Here is a 6,918-nt window from a genome sequence, read left to right as displayed (position 1 = left end):
TCCACGTCCTTTCAAATGTGTTGCTCAAATTCTTCCTTAATGCATGCACCCAACATGAAGTCATCACTTGCGCAGAGGCACGATTTAGCTTGGGCTCCTCGTATAGAATTTTCACTTGGCTCAACATAAGACTGTCGTATCAGAGTCTCACTAGATGATTCCCCCGAGGAGTACCCCCTCGAAGACCTCCTTTTGAACTAGCTCATTATTTCTACATATAATTTCTGAATAGTTTTGGGTCGTAAACTAACATCAATGAAACTTCACAAGAATGGTAGCAACTACTCATAAGGATGCCTAGAGATTAAAACAAGCATTTAATCTACTTGGAAATTCAAGAATTCAACATACAAGCTCATCTACAGCAGCACCTAGAGTAGCTAATTACTCGTAAGATAAACCACTAGAGAAAAAATAATTGGAGGAGTGGGGGAGTTACTTACCAAGGAGCAATCCCCCAAAACAGTTTCGGAAACGGAGTTTCGAGCAAAGAGATCAGAATCCACGTGTTTGAGAGCAAGAACACAAAAAGAGAGCTACATGGATTTTTTTCTGGAGGTGAGTGATGAAGTGGGATGAAGGGATAAGTGAGGGGACCCCTGAGGGGCCCACTAGACGCCTGACCGCGCTAGGGGGGCTAGCGCGCCCTGGTGTCTAGGGCCCACTTCGGACACCCCCTGTAGTGTTTTTAGTGCGAGAAATTATCAAATATTCAGAAAAAAATTGTGTAAAAAATTCAGATCATTTGGAGAACTTTTATTTTTGGGCACTTCTTTTATTACACGGGAAAATCAAAAAACAAGATAATCAAGACTTTTATTATAACTAACTAAAAATAAGAGGGAAAATAAAGTGGGTAGAGAGAGTTGTACCTACTGAATTCATCGACCTCATTCTTCTCAAAAATGATTCATTAATAATGTTGATCAAGTCTTATTAAAAATCACTTCCAATTAGCATGAACCCGAAGAATTTTTGTAAAACACTAAGTTACCTCCATAGGGATGTGCATACCCCCAACAATAAGTATCTCATATTTATTTTTGGCTCTAGGTAGAATTAGTTGAAAACTTTAAATGATGGTAGTGAGAGAATTTTCAATAACATTAACACCATCCACTTGAAATTGTTTCATCGGAAAATGCATCGTATGTTCTTTACCATTGACATGAAAAGTGATCTTGCTTTTGTTGCAATCAATAACAGCCTCTGCAGTATTCAAGAAAGATCAACCGAGGATAATTGACATATTCTCATCCTCGGGCATATCAAGTATAACAAAGTCTGTCAAGATAGTAACATTAGCAAATTCAGCGAGTACATCCTCACAAATACCGATACGTATGGCTATTGATTTTTTAGCCATTTGCAATGAAATTTTAGTAGGTGTGAGTTTATTCAAGTCAAGTCTTTTGTATAAAGAGAAAGGCATAACACTAACACCAACTCCTAGATCATATAAAGAAGCTTTCACATAGTTATTTTTTATGGAACATGGTATAGTTGGTATTCCTGGATCTCCTAGGTTTTTTAGGTGCTCCATCCTTAAAAGCATAATTAGCAGGCATGGTAGAGATCTCAACTTTAGGTATTTTTATTTTATTAATGACGATGTATTTCATGTACTTAGCCTAAGGGGCCATCTTTAAATGATTAGTTAAATGAATATGCAAAAAAGACTGGCCTAAGCATTTCAGCAAAGCGTTCAAATCCTTCATCATCTTCTTTCTTAGTTGGTTTAGATTGATAAGGCATGGGTTTTTGAACCCATGGCTCTCTTTCTTTACCCTTTTTTCTAGCAAGAAAATTTGTTTTATTATAGTGTTTATTCTTAGGTTGTGGGTTATCAAGATTAATAGCAGGTTTTATCTCAATGTCATTATCTGGTTCTTTATCATTGTCTCGGTGAGCATCTACATGAGCATCATCTTTATCATTTTCATTATCACTAGGTGAATGCTCACTACCATGTTGAGTTTCAGCATGAGAGATAGAGATATCATTAGCATTATCAGAAGGTTTCTCTTATTTAGGTTCACTAGAAGTATGCAATGTCCTATCATTTTTCTTTTTCTTTTTCTTCCTAGAAGAACTAGGTGCAACAATATTAATTCTTTATGAATACTGTTCAGTTCTTTTAGGACGACCTTCTGCATATAGTGGATTTTAAGTCATTGTTCCTCCTCTAGTCATTACTCTAACAACATGGTCATTCATATTATTAGTAATTTCATGAAGTAACTCACTTTGAGATTTAGCAACTTGTTCTAATTGGATTTGAACCATACTAGCATGTTTTTCTACACCTCGTACATCATTGGTGATTCTAAATAACAAGTCACTTAAGCGAGTAATCATATCAGAGTTTTGCTTCAATTGTTTCATGACATAGGAGTGTAAATGATCTTGCTTTATAATTTAATTATCAAACCCATGTAAGCATTGACTAGGATGTTTATTGTAATTTATTGTAAGGGATGTCACCTTCATCAAACCTTAAAATAGAATTTACCTCCACCACCTATGGCGGTGTTTGGAGACCATGGATTTCTTTGATAAGTGGTAAATTTTTGTCATCTTCAGCTTTAATGCCTTTTTCCTTCGTACATTTCTTTGCCTCTTGCATAGTTTCAGGACTAAGGAATAAGATACCTTTCTTCTTTGGAGTAGGCTTAGGCGGTCGTTCAGCAAGTGTCCATTCATCATAATTCTTCAATATATTAGTCAATAATTCCTCAGCTTGTTCGACAGTTCGTTCCCTAAAAACACAACCATCAAAACTATCTAGGCGGTCCCTAAAAGCATCAGTTAGTCCATTATAAAATATATCAAGTATTTGATTTTTCTTAAGAGGATGATCAGGCAAAGCCTTAAGTAATTGGAGAAGCCTCCCCCAAGCTTGTGGGAGACTCTCTTCTTCAATTTGCACAAAGTTAAATATTTCCTATAAGGCAGCTCATTTCTTATAAGGAGCAAAATATTTTTCAAAGAAGTAATAAATCATATCTTCGCGACTATGCACACAACCAAGAGAAAGAGTATTGTACCAAGTTTTAGCAATACCCTTTAATGAGAACATAAATAACTTGAGAATATAGTAGTAGTTGATACGTGTCCTAAGTATCTATTACTTTTTCTTGTTCCATGCTATGATATTATTATTCATGGATGTTTTTATTATCATTTTATACCTTTTTATATGATTTTTGCAAACTAACGTACTAACTTAGTGCCATGTGTCAGTTCCTGTTTTCTGCCCTGTTTTTGTTTCATAAGAAATCAATATCAGATAAGAACAAATTGTCCCGAAACTTTTTGAACATTTTTTATCAAATATAAGGATCACCTGGAACTTGGAGGCCAAGGAAGATCTTGTTGGAGGTTCCCACACAACACCAGGGCGCACCCGAGAGTGCGCCCTGATGTTGTGTGGGCCCCTCGATGCTCCATTCGCCCCACCTCCTGCACTATAAATTCAAGAATATTCCAAAACCCTCAAGGGAGTCCACTAAGTACTTTTTTCACCGCCGCAAGCCTCTGTTCTCGCCAGATACCATCTAGAGACCTTTTCTTGTACTCCGTCGGAGGGGGAACTCATGACAGAGGGGCTCTACATCAACCTTGCCGCCTCTCCTATGATTCGTGAGTAGTTCACCACAGACCTACGGGTCCGTAGGTAGTAGCTAGATGACACACTCTCTTTGTATCTCAATGCAACGGTGTCCATGATCTTCATGGAGATCCATTCGATGTAATGACTTTGTGCGGTGAGTTTATGATCAGATCTATCCTTGTTTTATTTTAGTTCTTTGCTGATCTCTTTTATGCATGATTTAGTATAGCCTTATATTTCTTCTCCGAAGTTTTAGTTTGGTTTGGCCAACTAGATTAGATCTTCTTGCAATGGGAAGAGGTGCTCGATAATGGGTTCGATCTTGTAGTGTTCAGTTCTAGTGACAGAAGGGGAGTTCATACGCATGCGTTGTCGCCATTAAGGATAACAAGTTGGGATGAATTCCTATATGCTTTTGTCTTGACTACATCATGTCATCATTCTTAATGCATTACTTCGTTCTTATGAACTTAATACACTAGATGCATGCTGGATAGTGGTCGATGTGTGAAGTAATAGTAGTAGATGCAGGCATGAGTCAGTCTACATGATTTGGATGTGATGCCTATATCATGATCATTTCCTTGGATAACGTCATAATTATTTGCTTTTCTATCAATTGCTCAACAGTAATTTGTTTACCCACCCTATGCTATTTTCTTCAGAGAGATGTCACTAGTGAATCCTATGGCCACTAGGTCTACTTTTATTATAAGATCAATCTCGTTTACTTATACAAAAATACCAAAAATACTTGCTGCACTTTTTTTATCTTTTATTTATTTATCAATCTATCATATATCATTTAATCTCGCTTCTTGACCGTCGAGAGATTGACAACCTCTCGTCTGCGTTGTATGCGAAGGTTTGCGTTGTGTGTGCAGGTGCTGGTGTTGCTTGGTTCTCCTACTTGATTGATTACCATGGTTTCTTAACTGAGGGAAATACTTACTGTATTGGCTGCATCATCCTCTCCTCTCCGGGGATAAAAATCCACCGCAGTTTACAAGTACCACGAAGAATTTCTAGCGTCGTTGCTAGGAGGATCAAGCCAACATCATCGACTTGCCAATCTCTGGCGCCGTTAGGAAGTACCTACACTATCAACTCTAATCCTTGCATTTACTTTATTTTCAATTTGCGTCTCATTTTCCTCTCCCCCACTTCTAAAACATTTCCAAAAATATTTGCCTTTTCTCTTGCCACTTTTATTTACCTCTTTTTCTTCGCCGTTGTTTTATTCACTCGTATTCTCCAAGCATGATGTCTCGTGAAAATATTCAACGTACCTACTATCATAGGATCTTGAATGAGATCGAGAAAAATACCAAAAATTACATGACGGCACAATTTGAGCATAATAAGTTATTCATCGAAGAACTCAAGGCTCATTCAATTTTGCTTGATGGTATTTCTAAACAACTTGATGATGTTATTGAGGAGGTTTCTCACCTCCATACACAATTTTCTCTTAATGAGAATTTGCTCGAAAACAATTCTGATGCACAATCTACTTTAGTAAATTAAATGGTCGCTAAGCCAAAATCCTTGGAACCAATTGGTAAGGACAAGGATCAAAAGATGATTGGTGTGTACTCTATTGATTCTTTGTTTAGTAATATTAATCATGTTGAAAAGGAGACTCAAGAATAGTCAACTTTAGATAGAGGGCATCTCCATGATTTGGAGGGTGAAAATCTTGATGCAAAAATTGTTCAAAGTGGGTGAGGTTAAAACTTTAGCTAGTGATGCACCCACTATTTTGGATTACAATGACTTTAACTATGATAGTTGCTCTTTGGTTGAATGTATTACCATGTTGCAATCTATGTTGAACTCACCCAATTCTTATGAACAAAATGAGGCTTTTACTAAAAATATCGTGGATGCCTTAATGAAAACTTTGGAAGAAAAATGTCAGTTGGAGATTTATATTCCTAGAAAATTATAGGATGAGTGGGAAAATACTATTAAAGTTAAAATTAAATTTTTTGAGTGCAATGCTTTGTGTGATTTGGTTGCAAGTGCTCTACTATTCTGAAGTCTCTTTGTGATGTTCTTGGTTTTTCCAAATTGGATGTCTGTTCTCTTAATTTGCATTTGGCGGATGCCACTATTAAAAAGCCATTGGGGGAGGATAAATGATGTTCTTATTGTTGCAAATAGGAAATATGTACTTATGGACTTTATTGGTCTTGACATCGATTGCAATCCATCTTGCCCTTTGATTCTTGGTAGACCGTTTGTACACACCATTGGTGAGGTCATTGATATGAATGAGGGAAATATAAATTTTCTGTTTTGTTTGAAAAAAGGCATGCAACACTTCCCAAGGACCAATATTAAACCTCACTATGAATCCATTACGAGGGCTACCTATGGAGTAAAATCCAAGGATGACAATACTTGATGTATTGCTTTATGCCTTGCTAAGGGCGTAAAACAATAGCGCTTGTTGGGAGGCAACCCAACGAATAAAAATATTTTTTGCTTTCTTTCTGTTATTTGTTTCCGTTTATTTTCTTCTGTTTTGATTTGGTTTTTTATATTTTAATTAGTGTTTGTGCCAAGTAAGAACTTTGGGATGATATGGATGCTTGTGAATGCAATTATGTGAAAAACAGAAACTTTGACGCCCAGTCCAGGAATTTTATAAAATCATCAGAGCGTCGAATGTGTATGAAATTTTTACATGTGATTGATATATTTGGAGTTTTAGCAGTATGCCTTTTCGACAGATTGCTACAGATTGTTCTGTTTTTGGCATATTCTGTTTTCGTTGCATTGTTTGTTTATTTTGATGAATCTATTGACTTTATAGGGGGTGCAAGCCATGGGAAAGTTTGAATACAGTACCTATAATGTAATTCTAAAATTGAAATGGGTTTTCAATAATACATATAGTAGTAATTTTCTTGAATATACTAACGGATCACACGAAGGTTTTGTTGAGTTTTGTATGATTGAAGTTTCAAGTTTTGGGTGTGACGTCGATGGATGAAGGAATGAAGGGATGCAAAAGACAAAGCTTAGGGATGCCCAAGTCACCAAGGTAATATCTAAGGATACTCAAGCGTCTAAGCTTGGGGATGCCCCGGAAGGCATCCCCTCTTTCTTCTAATGACTATCGGTAACACACTTGAGGCTATATTTTTATTCGTCACATGATATGTGTTTTGCTTGGAGCGTCTTGTATGATATGAGTCTTTGCTTATTAGTTTTTCACAATCATCACCTCTGAATACATTTGCTTGAGATGGCCTCACGTCATCATAATTGTTTATAATTTCTTCTTGTGCTTCTCT

The sequence above is a fragment of the Hordeum vulgare genome, chromosome 6H (assembly GCF_904849725.1).
Source record: "Hordeum vulgare subsp. vulgare chromosome 6H, MorexV3_pseudomolecules_assembly, whole genome shotgun sequence".
Lineage (NCBI taxonomy): Eukaryota > Viridiplantae > Streptophyta > Magnoliopsida > Poales > Poaceae > Hordeum > Hordeum vulgare.
This window is presented reverse-complemented; position numbering follows the sequence as displayed.